Genomic DNA, 17,333 nt, shown 5'->3' with positions numbered 1-17,333 from the left:
AATTCGAACCAGTCTGGGGCCAGATTGCTCCTGGCATGCTGCATAAGCCAGGCAACCGCATATTACAGTAGAAAATTAGTAGATTAGGTAAAAATATTACACCAGCTAACTATTTTATATGCGGTTTTGGGACGTGAAGGCCTTAAAAACATTAACAGTGCAGCTAAGTACAGTATAAAGGTCTGAGAAAGAGAAGAGGTCGATCAAATGATAATTTGTACAGGCTTTTGAGCAAAACCACCAAGCAGAAAAAAGCACCTACAATGGGAATTAACTCTTGCAGTGTTCCGAAGGGGATTGTAAACACTGGAGTGTCCATCAAATACAGCACTTCTTTTGCAGTAAGATGTGTGTGTGTGTGTGTGTAAGTGTGTGTGAGTGTGTGTGAGAGAACGTCAGTGAAGTGCTGATTAGAACATTGCTGTCAGCGAAGTGCTCTTTACACGTTTAATCTCTGCTACTGTTTTCCTTATCAGTAAGACAAAGCGCTTTAGCTTTGAAGGTAATCTATGCAGTCCATGCTGAAGCTGAATGTGTGTTCCTGCACAAACTCTACACGTGTGCACACCAGGATCTGGACATTGTCCCTGTGGCCAGAGAAGGATGTGAGCAATTACCAATTCTCAAAACACTACTTTGCCCGTAGTTAAATACATTACACGCCTTTCTTTCTTTCTTTCTCGCACCCGCGTGCTCTCACTTCAACCTGTGAAGCACTGGCCTTACAGAAAACCAGCCACCTTCACCAGGCACAGTCTGCTGCAATTAACCAATCATTATCGTCATTATCATCATGATCATTATCGTCATCATCATCATAAATCCAAAGAACATGTGTGGTGCACGGCATGTTTCACATCTAATTTACACCAATCCGTGTTGGCTTTAGAGTTGTTTTTATTTCAGGGTTTTTTTTTTTGAGAGGGTAATTTGACATTTGAGCTCGCTGCTCATTTAAGTTACAGTCAGTAGTAAAAAAAAAAATCCTCATGATTAAAGCATTTCGTTTTACTTATAAGCTACTTCAAACATACTAAGGTAAGAGAGCTGTTATGGTATACTACGATTCTTTATATTGAACTAGAATTTTTTTTTATATTTTATATTTAAGTAGATACATTTGTTTTTTTTCCTCTTCAATATGAAATTGTAATGAACATGATTACAATCAATTTGTCTAAAACAAAATACTACTCTAGTACTGTATAAACCTAAAAAATATATGCAGGGCCTAACTGCAATATAGGCAGCTTTTATTGGTTTTAACAACAAATCAATGGTCAAAAATTTGCAAGAAATAACCAAGTAAAGAAATGTGAGATAGTTTTTTCCTTGAACTTCTTTAATTGTTTAAGCCTTGTGGAAAAATCTTTGTGGACAGCTTTTTTTATTACACAGAGTGTTGTTGCTGAGTGTGTTTGCCTCGAACAGTTAAATAGTTGTTTTTAAACTTTAAATTAAAAGAAATACTGTATCAGTATAAGCAAGTAAATGCTGGCAGTGCATTCAGTTTGAAATAATTTTCTGGCTAAAGATTTGTTCCTAAGACAGTTACAAGATTTTGGCCTTTTTTTGGCCTGGAGTGTATGTCTTATTAAGTATTCATTTATTTATTTGTTCAAATTTATTATGTAGCTTATAGCTGTAGTGTGACTGTTTTTGAAAGGAAAAAAAAAAAAAAAAATATATATATATATATATATATATAGCTAAATGATCAATGGAATTTGAATACTTGAAAATTTAAATTACACCTTGATGTAAGTGATGATGGATAAGTATAAAGAAAAACCTCTTCTTTTCATCTCTTCACCTCTATCTAAGTCGGTGAACATCATCATCATCATCATCATCACCTTCAGATCATATCAATGATAATATCAATGTACAGAATACCTGCGAGCTTAATATCAGGTACAATTCAGGCGTCTACACAATGTTGGATGTTGAGATGCCTGTGCAAGGGTTCATCTGTCCTTAAACCAGGATTTAGGAGACGAGGAAACCCTGATTGCCACAAAATACGACGCCGGTTGTAATTAAGGAACACGGCCATGTGGTACCACTGAAATGTCAAACAAACCATTACACCGCGCCGAGTTTCCCCCCTGATCCCGACTCCTGCTGTATTATTAACACAGCGAAGACTGCATGCACCCAGCTAACATTTGGTTGTTATAGATTAGGTGTAATAATGTGCAGACACCCGCAACATCTGCTGTGTTGTGTTTTAACACTTTCCGACAACACATCATATTTTAGAGAATGTATACCTTTCTAGGAATTGCACCATATGCATTTTTTAATGCTGGTGTTAGGTGTTCTTAATTGAGCAGCAGCACCACCAATAATAATAATAATAATAATAATAATAATAATAATAATAATAATAATAATAATAAAAACGCATCACATTATTGTTAAAATTATAATAATAATTATCACAGCGCCTTGGTTTCCGCATAACTGATACAATATACTCTGCACTTACCTTCATTATCAATAAAAAAAAAAAAAAAAAAATTATATATATGAAATATATATGAATACACATGAAATGCATGCATATATATATATATATATATATATATATATATATATATATATATATATATATATATATATATATATATAAAATATAAATATATAAATATATAAATGCATGCATTTCATATTAATTAAATTAATTCTACTAAAAGCGAAATAAAAAGGCTGTGCTCCCAAACTGACTTGTGCATTATACTGAATCCGTTTAAGATGATGCTTTTTACATAAATTTGCGATGCTTTTGGGAAACCCTTCTTTTTCCAACACAGGAAGGAAAAACTAAGCTGTTCCGCACAATACACTTTATAATCATTTTTATAATAGTCTGTACAGGATCTGGGGTAATCAAATGGGTAAATCTTAGGCCTCTTGGCAAAATGTAATGTAATGAAATTAAGACAATGATCGTGCATTCTGGATTGAAGCACATCATTTTATATTATTTAGAATTCCAGGCAGAATAATAGTACAAAAAATACTTTTTAATTTTATATATTATATATTGTATATATTTTATATATATGTTCAGAAGGCATAAACGTTATTCCGTGGACTGTATAAGTGTTACACTATCAAAGAGGCTTCCAGGGTCAAGCATGTAGTGTTTGGTATAAGAACCCGTATCTCTCCAAACACCTCTGAAACGGTTATTTCTTATTTGCAGGACGCACAGGCGGTTAGATGACAGTTTTCAGTCCAGAGTCTATAGAAATGCATTATCAGTGTGCTGTCTGTGATAAAGCTGAAGTGGAAGTGTGTGTGTGTGTGTGGTGTGTGTGGGTGGTAGCGGTGCCCGCGCGCATACACGTTGCTCTACACGCTGGTGCGACGCGCGCGCTCTCTCTTGCTATATCACTTTACCAGAACTGTCGTTGCAGTGCATTATTAATAAGTCTGGAAGCGGTACATGTGCAGCAATCGCCCGTTTTTATTATTAATATTACATCACGTCCAAAACTATAAAAGCCAAAAGAGAAGCGGGAATAATATCGTAGATTTAGTGCAGTGATCAGGATTTATGATCAGGATTTAGCACGCAGATTTAATGATTTCTATCTAAGCATTATCTAAAATATATGAATAATATATAATATTAATTATAAACTATAATTAAGGATAAAACAATAATAACAACATTAATAACGATTAGATTAGATTAGATTAGATTCTACTTTATTGTTATTGTGCAGAGTACAAGTACAGGGCCAGTGAAATTCAGTTAGCATCTAACCAGAAGTGCAAATGGCAATGTATATAAATAAATAAATATTATAGAAATATGCATATGCAAATGCGTCTAAAATAAATTTATCATGGGAGTGCAAAGGTGCAATATATATTACAAATAATACTAAATAAGTTTTTTTTTGTTTGTTTTGAGACCATAACAGTGAAAAAAGGCAACATGAGATAGAATGATGATGATGATGATGATGATGATGATGTTGATGTTGATGATGATGATGATCAGGATCAATTGACATGCAGTGAATTTGTCATGAAGTATTCTCTATATTATTGTTGTTGTTTTCTTCTTATTATTAATATATACACATTAATTATGTGTCTATGTTTGTTTGTTTAAAAAATAAGATGATATTCAGCATTTAAAAATGTTCATATATACAATACCATTGGGTGGATAACACAAACAGTAGACTGCACAATATCTCACAAATAATAGCATAAATAGGCTGTAAATGAATTTACATGCAAATTTGTTTTAATAAAATATGCATCATTAAATAAGCAATAATCAGTGAAGCAGCAGTGTACTTAATTATATTCACCTCGCAGTGGGTCTGAGAGAGAGAGAGAGAGAGAGAGAGAGAGAGAGAGAGAGAGAGAGAGAGAGAGAGAGAGAGAGAGAGAGAGAGAGAAATCTCTGCAGAGAATAAAGTAATGTGTTTTTTAATTAGCATACAGCTGGTGTTGGGTTACTAATAAGTCAGATCATCATATCAAACACACTCTCCTGAGTCTGTGAAAGTATACACACCCACATACACACAAATACTGCATTACCCGCATTATGTCTGCGGGGAGAAATTTGGGTGGATGCACAAAAGCTGAAGCACATCAAACAAATAAAAAATGCCACACACCTTCAAAATGGCTTTAATAACTTATTAAGCTCTTAATGTATGTGTGTGTGAAAGTATGTGTATCTGTTCATAAGAACAAGGCGACGAGGGGTGATGGAGGGAGACTGATAGTGAATCCCCATCCTGTGGTCTTAGTGGTTAAGCACAGATAAAGGTTATATCTCTCGTCTGTATGTGAGAGTGGAGATGGCTGAGTGTTCCTGTGGTTTCATTGGCCTTGTTGAGTGTGGACACTGAGCTATCTTGCTAATCTATCAGTCTGTCCGTGTGTATGTGTGTGTGTTTGCGTGTGTGTTAGTAGGAGAGTAAATTTTGTGTTTGTGTACATATGAGCGCCTGAGTGCGGATTTCATTCTGATATATTACCATCTGATCCCTCCTTTTCCTGCCATTGATCAAGCGCTCTTCTCTCAGCTGTGGGGCTGTGAGAGAAACCTGATGGCCCGGTCGGAGGTGACGAGAGGAAGGAGAAAACAAGACAATCGATATGCATTTCTTCACAGTCTTCTATTTCTGTTCTTTTCAAAAAGGCCTGGGTGAGTATTTGAGTAACTTGGTGAATCTCCTTGTAGCTAAGTGCATTGTTAAAACCTTTCACTTAACCATATAACGTTCTGCTTTACAGTTTAAATAAAATGCACACATTGTATTGAATATTAAAATCTACAGCTAAACCTTTTATTTTTTTTGCGCTAGAGGATAGATTGAAGGCATTTCTTCACTGACATCCATCAACCTATCACATGTCTGTCATAACATTCTCTGGTTAAAGTAACTTCTCTCAACATGTGCTAAGAGACCTTAACTGTCCTATGCTAGCCATAATATATGTATCATGTCTCACACGTGCATACAGTCCATATTCTCCACGCATAACTTGCACTCAGATTGCATGCTCATTTGGCCAAAGACACACTCTAATCTAGTATAGGAATTTTGTTAGCTGTCAGATCCACCATTACAACAGATGTCAGGAAATTGTCAGTCATATCCTGGACTGTGTGCTCTAACACCCGTTTCGTCATAACAACCCCATGTCCTCTCTCTCTCTCTCTCTCTCTCTCTCTCACACACACACACACACACACACACACAAATGTTATCCCCCCACCAGCACCAGACACACACACACACACACACACACACACACACACACATACACACATACAGGCTCACACACATTGTGGCTGTGAGTGACAGTAGATCAGCTAGCCTGGCCCTGTGAGGGTCATGACCCTCTCCATCTGGACCTGATCGCTGTGCTTACAGATAGACTCTTGTCTTGTAGGGTCTTGTAGCTTTAACTGAGAAAACCTACCCATTTTTGCTCCATGTTTGGCTGGTGTACTTAGGTAGCGAATTGCATGCCATAGTCAAAAACGCAAGTGTCTCATCTTCTTAATTCTTTAATGCTGGTGGTAAGTGCACATATTAGAGAGGTGTCCCTAGTGAAAGTTTTTGTTTTTATTTTTTTTTTTTAGCATTTTTAGGAATTAAGAAAAAAAAAAAGATTTAAACAAAATAATCAGAGTCAAATACCAAACCTGTGTTATCTCTACGGCCATTTAATTGAAAACTACTGTGGTGCTAAGTTTACAGCTAAGTGAAACTTTTTCAACGTTAAATGATCGTGGCAAGAATTGTTTGTCACTGGGCCTCCATGAGATGAGTTATTAGGCAATGATTTAAATAAAATACATTTTGCAAAATTAAAACACATTGCCAGTCAAAAGGTGTGGACTTGGTAGTGTATTTTTTTTTAAAGCTATAGTTCTAAAGGAATATTAGTTCCTGAGTGTAAATTGTAAAAAAAAAAAACAAAGTATTCATGTATACATTTCTTTTTTTAAATTATGAAATCAGTAGTTTTTACATAAATTCAAAAAGAAAAGATTTTTATTTAGACCTTAGTGTGTGATGCTTCATCAGGAAGTTAAAAAGTCTTGATTATTTTTATTATAGCCCTTTTATAAGAATGTGTTAGGGAATAAAATACAGTGACCTAAAATGAGTATATTTAAGTAATGAACTATAAAGTGTATTCGGTATTGAGTTGCATTTATGGCTCTTGGCATAGAATTTACAGCATAAACAATATATAAACAAAATCCATAAATCAAAATAAATGTATTTATATATAAGATTTCATGCAAAATTGTACAGTGAAGCCAATTTTTAGCAACAAGCACAACGTTATTAACTTTGGGTGGATTTACTCTAATGTGAGCTGTTGGAAACGTCGCTCAGTCAACACATGGAATTCTGTTTATAAAACCTTTGCAAATGTGAGGACTGGCTGTAGAGTAAAAACTCAATAACATAGTCTTGGTGTAACCATTTATTAAAACATATACAAAATACAGAAATTTTAACAAAAAAACATAATGCTCATTGTTTTCCAGAAAGTCTCTATGGCTTCTGTATTGTAATACCACATTTTCCAGAGCCTCGTTCTTCATTCAGTGCTATCAGGAGTGGTGCATGAACTGTTCCTGTTCCAGACTGTCAGAAGTCATTTGGATGGAAAGATTTTTAAAAGATCCTCTTTTTATAAATGGCTTGTGCCATCCTGGTAAGTTGTCAGTGGAAAGTTGAATTTTTTAATTAATGTTTTACAGAGACAGGATTTTTCCTGACGAGATCATGCTTAATACAATTTTATATTATAAATAAAACTAATGTTATCGCAGGACATCTGTCCCTGCAGCGAGGTGTTCTGCAGTATTGCACTTTCATACCTGTTGGCAAATGCGTGTTAATGATACTTCCTAACTCATAAAAGATGCTGCATTCCAGTTGTGTTCAAATATAGTGAGATATTTTGGAATGTCTGAAATACTGTACCTGTCTGTGCTTGACTGCTTCTAAACTAGTGAAAATATCCCCTAATGCAGGACACCGCAACTCCATTGATCTTCCATTCCCTGAAAGAAGATGGAAATTGGTAATAAAAATAGCTTTAAACTTACCATTATCATTAATATATACCAGTATTAGTTTGTTTTTCATAACAATGCAGATGCTATTCCTGAAATAAATATCAAATATGATAAATGAGCACTTTTATTCTGCAAAGTAAATACAGTATTATTTATATTAGGGCTAAACTTTAAGTATGAATAGAGTGTCATCTATACTAGCAGATGTGTAATTTCATTTGTTTATGATGTAATCTAATGAGGAAATACTCATCAAGAATTCATAATTAGCTATTTATATGAAAAATGTATAGTTAAAATTGAGCATGACTGTTTGGCATCCTATATGTTCTAGTAAACAAGAGCCCATTTTCATCCTCCCATGTTAATACCCCCAGGCTATTCAACTTAATTGTATTAAATCCATTGCCTCATATTTCATAATGAGTAATTATAATGTGCGTGGTCGTATTCATTTTCATCTGATTCACAAAACGTTATTTTTTTATACTTCTGAAATAATATAAAGCACAAACCTCACTTTCTAGCCTCAAAGTTAAATATCTCAAGCCCCTTGAAATCTAAGCTCTCTACACTGACTGTCCCTGCACTCAAATCTTACACCTTCATCACTCTGACACTGACAAATGATCCGTGTCATATATCCGTACTGAGCCACTGTCAGTTCTGCTGAAGGCTAAAAATATTTTGATGAGGGCAAATGAGGCATGCGAATGCATCAGTTCAGACCCGACATGCATAGTCACTAGAGAGATTAAAGATATGAGAGAGATTGAGGCTTCAATGGTCTTCATTTAAACACTTTTTTCAGTTACTTTTAAGTTTATTCAGCCCTGAGACAGACAGAAACAGATTGAGTATAGAAAATTGTGATCACTGCTATACTCAGCTCTTATATTATTCTATAATTCTGTTAGAACAGTCATTTATCTGTGGCAAATTGCAATAAGGCAGAATAGTAGTGTACTTTTCCTACAGTTTATTTTTCCATGTAGAAAATCTTGGGTCAGTTCTTTGTATTACAGAAAACACCAGTTGTGGAGTCGGCAATATTTTATTATTATTAATGCTCTTTTTATCTTAACAAAATTTGGCAATGTTGATTATTAAGTCAGTTATATTACACCTAAGCTTTTGACTTTCAAAGTAATGTAATGATATTCACGCAGGAATATCTTCTCACGAAACAGTGAAATACACATTGAAATAAATACATATGTAATGTATGAAAGAACAATAAATTGACATTACCCTATGCTCTCTCTCTCTTTCTGTTTCCATTTGTCGATTTGTGTTATTTGCATGCTTGTGACAAAAAAAAAAAAAAAAAAAGAAAAGGATCTTGGCTACAGAATTTGATTAGCTTTAAATAAATAACTGTCTTTTGACTATTCAGTAGCCTCGGGGACCCACTGGCTAAACTCTACCATAATAAAATCAGATAATGAATTTAGTCTCCCACACATTTTAATATTTAATAAAGCCACAGTGATATTCAGTCAGGTGCATATATAATTTGCCTTGCTTTTTCGTCCTTTGGCAGAAGTTGCCCACAAGCATATCATCGTATTCAAAATAATTGTATTAGACAAGGATCAATATTGCGATATAAAATTCACAAACCATTATTACCGCTAACTATTATTAATGACTTTTATTAACCCATTTAAGGCCTTTTAAGATACTAAGCATTGCATTTTTTTAAATTCATTGAATATAAGCATTAAAAACTATGCGTATCTATTTTACATTCTGTTTGTAAACAACACTAAATTGTGTGTGTTTTATCAAATAGCATTCCTCACAACTGTTTGCTTTCAATTTGTTTTGTGGTCTATTACAGCTGCTGTTTTCTAAAAAGGCAATGTAGTGCTTTTTAATTATGATGAGAAATTGTATAATACATTAACTGCATTTTCAGTATTTTCAGTATTATTTATAAAATATTAACATTAAGTGATATAAATATATATATTTACAAATTGAATCTTGTTTTTACTGTTTAATTCTGTATTGTTTATAGAGGTCTTCAACAGTAAATGACAGTATGGAATTTGTAAATATTTCATTTGTGATTCTGACTTATATAAATAAGTACTACAAGACTGTTGAACTGAAAATAATGAACCATCATGAACAAGAAACATGTGGCTATTTGATTGAAAATAAAATAATTGTACTGACTTTTGCTCAGTATTGCACATTAGCAGGAGTATTTATGTTTTACATTCAGTCATTTAGCAATGATGAGATGAAGTTTAACAGAATAATTTAATTTTTTCCACATATTATCAAAAATGAAGTGCTTGGTTGTGCAATTGTGTCAAGAAATCAATCAGCCATGCCAAAACATTCGTTTCTTTTTTCACCGTGAGGGATCAGTGGGGGACCGTATAGGTGAAGAAAAGCCTAGTGAGCGAACAAGGCCGGGAAAGCAGTAAACATGGTGGCTCTCAGGTTTCCCCACCACCATTCATATCTCCCTCTAGGGTCATTATTCAGCCTGTTTGCTAATTCAGCTTTTCCTTTAAAACCAAAATGGAAAGAAAACGGAAAAAAACTCGATATATTCTGGCGCGAGATCATATTAGAACATATCCGCTGCATGTGACTGATGGTTATGACTCCGAGGGTCATTTCAGTGTTTATGCTATAGGACAATATCTTTAAGCAGCTCGTATTTTACATGTGACAAAACATCAGTCTGGATCTTTTCACTAGATTCACTGTCGACGAAAACATTAAAAGTAAATAAGCGGAGGCCCGCTGCACCTCTGCCCTGCTGAGAGCCTCTCCGATCTGCCCATCATTTTCTATTATTCCTGTAGCTTGCTCTTTGCTTTTATACTCTTCTATGAAGAGCTGTAAAGTGAAGCGTCTTCTACACTAAATGTACACAAACTTCACTTTATTAGACCACAAGCCATAATTTAAACGCCCAGCATTAAACTGGAAAATAAGCCAGGAAGGAGCGGAAAAAGTCACATTGCTCGGGCCCATCCAGGAAGCATTTAAAATGTCACTAATTGTGACCAAAGATATCCTTAACAGCATCAATGCATCATTTGAGCTTGGACAGTTTGGTTTAATGCAGGCCTAATGCAGTGAGCGGGAGCTTGTTTTTATTACTGCGCCGCTGACTGTTTGTGCAATTTCTCGATTTCCTAAAGCCCATGATGACAGGCCCACTCATTGAGCCGAGCCCCAGCAGATGTCCAAACACTGGCTAATGTAACCCAGCAGGGCCAGTGCACTCGCAGTGGCATAGGGATGGAGGTTGTGGAGGGGGGCTTTGGAGAGCAGTGGCCAAAGCAGAGTAACTCAAATGGAATGGCCTGTGAGTTCACACTCACATCTCTGGAAATAAGGAGTTTAATGTAATGGAGAGGTTTAGCAGCTATAAACAGAGCAGGCCATCTTTGGCCCACCATAATCCTGCGAGGACTCTCTCATGTGTCTCACACTGCAGGAGCTGTTGTGATGAATCATTTGACCTCTCACCCTGTTCATGATAGTGGGTTGAAAATGTACAGGGTGGAGCATGAACTTGATCCCAAAATTTTGGTCTGAATAGACACTAAACTATTTAGCTGCTCTCTGCAAAAAAAATTACTTTATGATTTACAATACATTTTTCTATAAACATTATAACTGCATTAAAAAAATAACATAATTTGTAGTTTTAACAGTAAATACAAAATGAAAAAAATCTATTTTTACTCTTTTATGAGTCAAAACTGCTTTCTGTTTATCCTGAAACTAAGGTGACCTTACAGTTTATTTTTGATTCTGACTGCCTGCTAATGTATAGAGCTCTTATGAGGAAAAGAGTTCAATAAAACAGGCTCATCTAAAAGCAAGTTGGCTCACAGAAAATCAATGTGATATTGTATACTCTAATGTCATGGAGCCTGTGAGAGTCATTTGTGAAGCATCTCTTTCGCTCATTCTCACTCTCTCGCTCGCACTCTCTCACTCTCACTCATAGGCTGCCTATACATTCAAATGTATCATCACTCAGGTATTCTGGTATAAATAATAGCACCTAATGCCAAACAATTGGAATTCCCACTAGTCTGATGGAGTTCTACTAGTATATGTAGCTATGTAGAGTATAAACATTGCTGTCTTTACATGGAGACACGCTTACAGACCACTATGAGTCCACCTCTTTTTGAAGCTCAGGTTTATGTTTTGGTATAACGTTCATTGCATATTGACAGTATTTGGGTAATTAGAGACCTTTTGATCCGGTTGAGTTTCCTGAGTTATAATTTTGGTAAACTAAGTCTTCCTCAAGCATATTTAGTAAATGGTATATATCCTGAGCGTAAAATAAGACGTTTCCTGATGAGGAAAAAAAGTCTGAAATAAACACGGGGCTATTCATTGTTCTTGTATCTAAGGTATCTGTCATGCAATTCTGAAGGAAGATGCAATTTAATAAGAATGTCAGATTTGAATTGTATGATTGCACGATTTATGTTGTGCATCATCTTTTGTGGTTTTGGCAAATGTGTGTAAAGGATTCCATTTATTTAGACATCTCGGAATGAAAAACATATCTTGAGGAATAACTGTTTGTTTTATGATCATCTTTGTTCCATATTTGTTTTATAACTGAGTATTTCAATCTAAACTTTCTGCATGAATATGATGGTCCAGTTGAGCGAACTAAAAACACACCTGAACTAAATATTTGGGAAATTAATCCTAATTAGTCCCCAAAAGCCACTGAAAGACAATATCATGCAAATCTGCAAGTCATTTTTGCATCAAATATACAATAAAGCTATTGATGCTTCAACATGTTGCCCTGTTTTTCTGAGTTCAATGATCAGATATTAAACGCCATTATTAAATTATTTATATTGTTCAAATATAGTTTTAAAATCACTGACTGCTGGCTAATCAAATCATGATTCTTTCTAATAATTTCCCTAAACCTTTTGCCAATGTTTTAATAAAGTGGTAGTGTGGCTACAACTTTACTCTCCTGAATCCCTAACTGAGGTTTTTAAAACAGTCACAGTGATCACAACAATAAACATTAAAATACAGTGACTTCAGTAAAAGTTGCAAGCCGAGATTTAGTTGTTTACTTGATTGTCAAAGATGATTAAAAATGAAATAAAAACAAAAAGAGAATAAAAAATCCAAGAGTCCCGGAGTAGTTTAAAGAAAAACTGAATATATAATGTAATCATGAAGCAAAAGTTTGTAGATGCAATGAGTCAGATAGACCTATGACTCACCACAAGTCATTTTCAAAACATTTCATTATTTTCTTTTCCCCTGGAGTTAAAGGCAGTGTTTTTTCCACTTCAATGCCGGTACATCCAATGATTCTGGAAGCATTTTGACTGAAAAGTTTCTGCATAATTATACTGTGATTGTTTTTTTTTTTTTTTATCTACAATCACCAGCAATGAAGATTACAGAACTGTTGTTATTATACGTGTATACATTTGTCATACATGTATAATTGGAACTTCAATGGGTATTGTAAATGAGTATTGTGGTTAAATGAGACTAAAATTAAACTTTTGGCCTTGTCCCCATATCCACCATAGAATATGTTGAAGGATCATTGATGCTTTGGGGCTGTTTTGTTGCTAGTGTTCAATGGACTTATAAAGATTGATGGCATCATGAATTCTGCTATTAGGACACACCAACCTAAAATCCTGGTGACCCCAGCCAAGAGAATCAGACTTAGATAGATAGACCATAGATAGATCCTACTCGAAATTAACACACAAATTGCTATAGGAAGGAAAATCAATGTTTTAATAAACAACCCTTTCACTAAATCCCATTGAAAATGTGTGTGTATGTCTTTATAAGGAATGTACAGTACACATTATATCACAAGCCTGAACATATAGAGGAGCGTAAAATATTCAGCATGAAGCAGTACCCAAAATCCCCTGCAAGTGATTCCAACTGTGTTATGTGTTACAGGAAGAGTGTCAGTGTTGTTTTCTCCAGGGGCAGTTTCGCCAAATATTAACTCTGTGAATGCTGATCATTTTGAAAGACATTTGTAGTACTGTTGGAAAATATAACAAAAAAAAAAAAGAGTTTTAAAATAATTAGACGTAAAAAAATATCATTCACATTCATGCATCTGTTATTAATTTTTTCCCACGTCCATAAAGGGTGCCAATAATTTTGGAATTGACTGTAACTTGCTTGTAATCTGGATATTTGTAAGGCTTACTAGTCTGTTGACATGAGAGAAGTGTGTGCTGGAACTTCTAGCAAGGATGAAACTCACTAAAGCCCTTAGGCCATCGTTCTATATCCACAACAAGCTATTCGGATCAGGTTCCACTTCCGTAAGGGGATTCAAGGTGGATTGAGTTATGTATTTGCCAGAAACTGACTTTGTGCACACATACACATACACAGCCTATTGGCTAATCGAAATAAAATGAGAAAGTGTGAGAATGAGTGGGGGAAATTGAGGGATGGAAAAAAAGCAATGCAGGAAACAGTAGAAGAGTAGTTGATAAAAAGAAAAGAAGAATTCAAAATTAAGTAGAACAATGACAAATCTTGCTTCACAAAAATGAGAAAAATGAAGAAATAAAAAGGAGGGAGAGGGACAGTCAAGGAGAAGGGGAAATGGGAGCGCTTGGTGAGGATGGATGGCCATAAAGGCCTTTGGGAGCACTCTAACAGCCTCTCGCTCTCAGGTGTCCAGTCGATAACAGATGCATTAGTCTGGTGCTCTGCGCCGGTTTTGGGTTTAAACACACATTTTCTTAATACAACACGACCTCATTTCCTCCGTTCATTAATCATGAAATGTGATTAGACTAGCCCCTTCAGTATCTACTGTCCAGCCGCCTTAACATCAAGCCCGGAAAGCGCTTTGCCCTTTGGTATTCCTGCTCTCTTTAAAATACAGCTGTTGAGTGACATGTAGGGGTCGTTGTGCTTTTTGAACTGGGTTGTGAAACATGATTATTATTAAAACAATTATTTTTACAACAATTATTTAGTTCCTGAGGGTTACAGATCTGGAGACAATCCACAGTCATAATGATATTTTTAACCCAAGCTCATATATTAAGCTAGTACTGCACATGATCTACAGAATTAAACTAATACAGTTTATGAACAATGCTGCTCATATACAGTTCTGCTCCCATAGCTGATCCAAAGTTCTCTCCTGAAAATAAGTGGTTGACTTAAAATAGAATAAGGCTGTAGTTTTTGCTCTTGATCATGGACTTAGTTCCACAAGTACTAACTACACGCCAATTCACAGTGCTAATTCAATAGAAAGTTCTCACTATTGTAAATATATATCAGTTAATAAGAATAAACAGGGAATATTTAATTAGGTGAAGTATGAACTGTATAGTAAAAGGCAGACTGTGTGACCTGAAATCTAGTTCTCCTTAATAAGAGATTTGACTGTTTTAACAACAGTGATTTGCAAAAGGATTCTTAACATTTTAAAGAAAAGCTAATAAATATTATGTGGCTAACATGATTGTTTGCCAGTTATACAAGAAAACTAAACTATGATACAACAACACTTGCAGCTGATAAGACTAATCAGTGCACTCTTTCAGTCCGGCGAGGCCAATAAACAGGAGAGAGACGCCAACCTCCGGGAGAGAGCCAACAGGCAGAGGCAGGTGGAAGGGTCGCCAAACAATTACCGAGGGAAGAGGGTGGAAGAAGTTGGACTGATCTGCGAGTGGCCACCGGCGAACGTCAAGATGGAAAGGTGTCTTGAACCACTAGTGTGTGGGTGAGCCCTGTCGTGAGTACCTAAAAGGAAAGTGCCAGGGTAAAAACAAAATAAGGAGACTTTGCCACAGAGAGAGTGGGACCAGGCCAAAGAGGAGTGCTGCAGCCAACACTGTGGCTGCCATCTGCGACCTGTTTGGTGAGATGGGACTGGCGGCGAAAACGGGCACTCTGCCACGCCTCTCCATCGAAGTCCAGATGGCGGTGTACCCAGGGACAGGAAGCTTCTCTCCCTCCCTCTCATTCTCTCTCCTTCTCCACCAACCTTCCCCACCCACCCGCTCCTAGGAATCTGTGAGCAATTTCCACCACCTTCTGCTCTCCTGCTGAGCGGGGGGAGTCAGCTCAGGCCGGACGGTTCCATGGCCTGAGTTGGGCAATGGGGGTATGTGCAAGCGGTGTGCAAGTGGAGGGCATAGTCGGACGGAACAAGCGGTGAGAAACACCTGCAGCACTGATGAGACTCATCAGTGCTTTGTTTCAGTCTGGTGACACCAATAAAAAGAAGCGAGACACCAGCCTCAGAGAGACAGCCACCAAGCAGAGATGGGCGGAAGGGTGCGAACGTGTGCTGGCATTGGTAAAAGACGGCAGACGCTAAGAAAAAGTATGCCGTCTGCGAGGAAACTCAGATGGGCACTAGAAATGGAAAGCATGGTGATCTGCGAGACGAGCGGATGCCAGCGGAAGGTGGGCCGGTCCGTAAGAGGCTGCCGGCACACATCAAGATGGAGAGGCATCCTGAACTGCGAGACTGCAAGTGTTCCCTGGCACTTTCCTTTTCAGTACTCACGCCGGGGCTCACCCGCTGTTTAGCGGAGTAAATAAAAAAAGCTCTGCTTGGTGAACTTTTGCCTGTCTCTTTCTTCCAGTGAGTGTGCTGTAACAACCTTAATTCCAAAAAATCTTATATGCTGCATGAAATGTAATTATAAAGAGAATGATTTACATATCTCACAAACCCAAATTTGATTCACAGGTAGAACATAGAAAACATTCAATGTTTAACCTAAGAAAATATACAATTTTAAGGAAACAATAGCATAGTTATGAAGCATTCCCTCTTTATTTAATTGTATATGAATATGTCTGGCAACTAAGGAGACTATGGAATTTTGCGATAGGAATTCATACTTAATTATTAAATTAATTTGTGTTACATGATTCTATCTGCTCTACATTTCTGGGTCTTTTTTGTCATATTTTTCAATTTGTGACGCTTTCAGTTGGTGAATGATCTGCATTACAGGTAGGCAAGTTCAGCACCAGTACTCTATTCCACTAATCTACCATTCATTAGTCACTAATGCACCCAATACCATCTGAGATGCAGCCATTTAAACTGTGCTGATAATAAGATGGATGGTCTATCTCCTCTTTAGTACGGAGGATGCAGTGTCCATGGTTTCCAAAAATAATTTTAAGTTGCAATTTGTCTGACCAAAGAACAGTTTTCCACTAGGTCATATCTAATGAGCTTTAGCCCGGAGAAGATGGTGGTATTTCTGGATCATGTTTACATATGTCTTCTTCTTTGCATGATAGAGCTTTTAACCTGCATTTGTGGATGGCTTAACACACTATGTCACAGACAATGATTTTTGGTGTTACTACTGAGCCCATTTATATTACAAAATCATGGTTGTTTTTAATGCAGTCCATCTGAGGGCCCAGAGATCACAAGCATCCAATGTTGATTTCCTCCCTTGTCCCTGCACAGTGTTTCCCAGATTCTTGAAATGCTTTGCTGTTATAATGTAATGTAAATGGTAAGATATTTAAAATCCTTGCAATTTTATGTTAAGAAGCATTATTCTGGAATTGTTAAACTCCAGAAGATGTGAAACTCTGCCCATCTTCTGAGAGACTCTGCCTCTCTAAGATTTTTCTTTTTATACTCAATCATGTTACTGATCTGTTTCCAATTAACGTAATTATTTGGGAGATGTTCCGCCAACTCTTTTTTTAGGTA

This window comes from Silurus meridionalis, chromosome 2 (assembly GCF_014805685.1).
Source record: "Silurus meridionalis isolate SWU-2019-XX chromosome 2, ASM1480568v1, whole genome shotgun sequence".
NCBI lineage: Eukaryota > Metazoa > Chordata > Actinopteri > Siluriformes > Siluridae > Silurus > Silurus meridionalis.
This window is presented reverse-complemented; position numbering follows the sequence as displayed.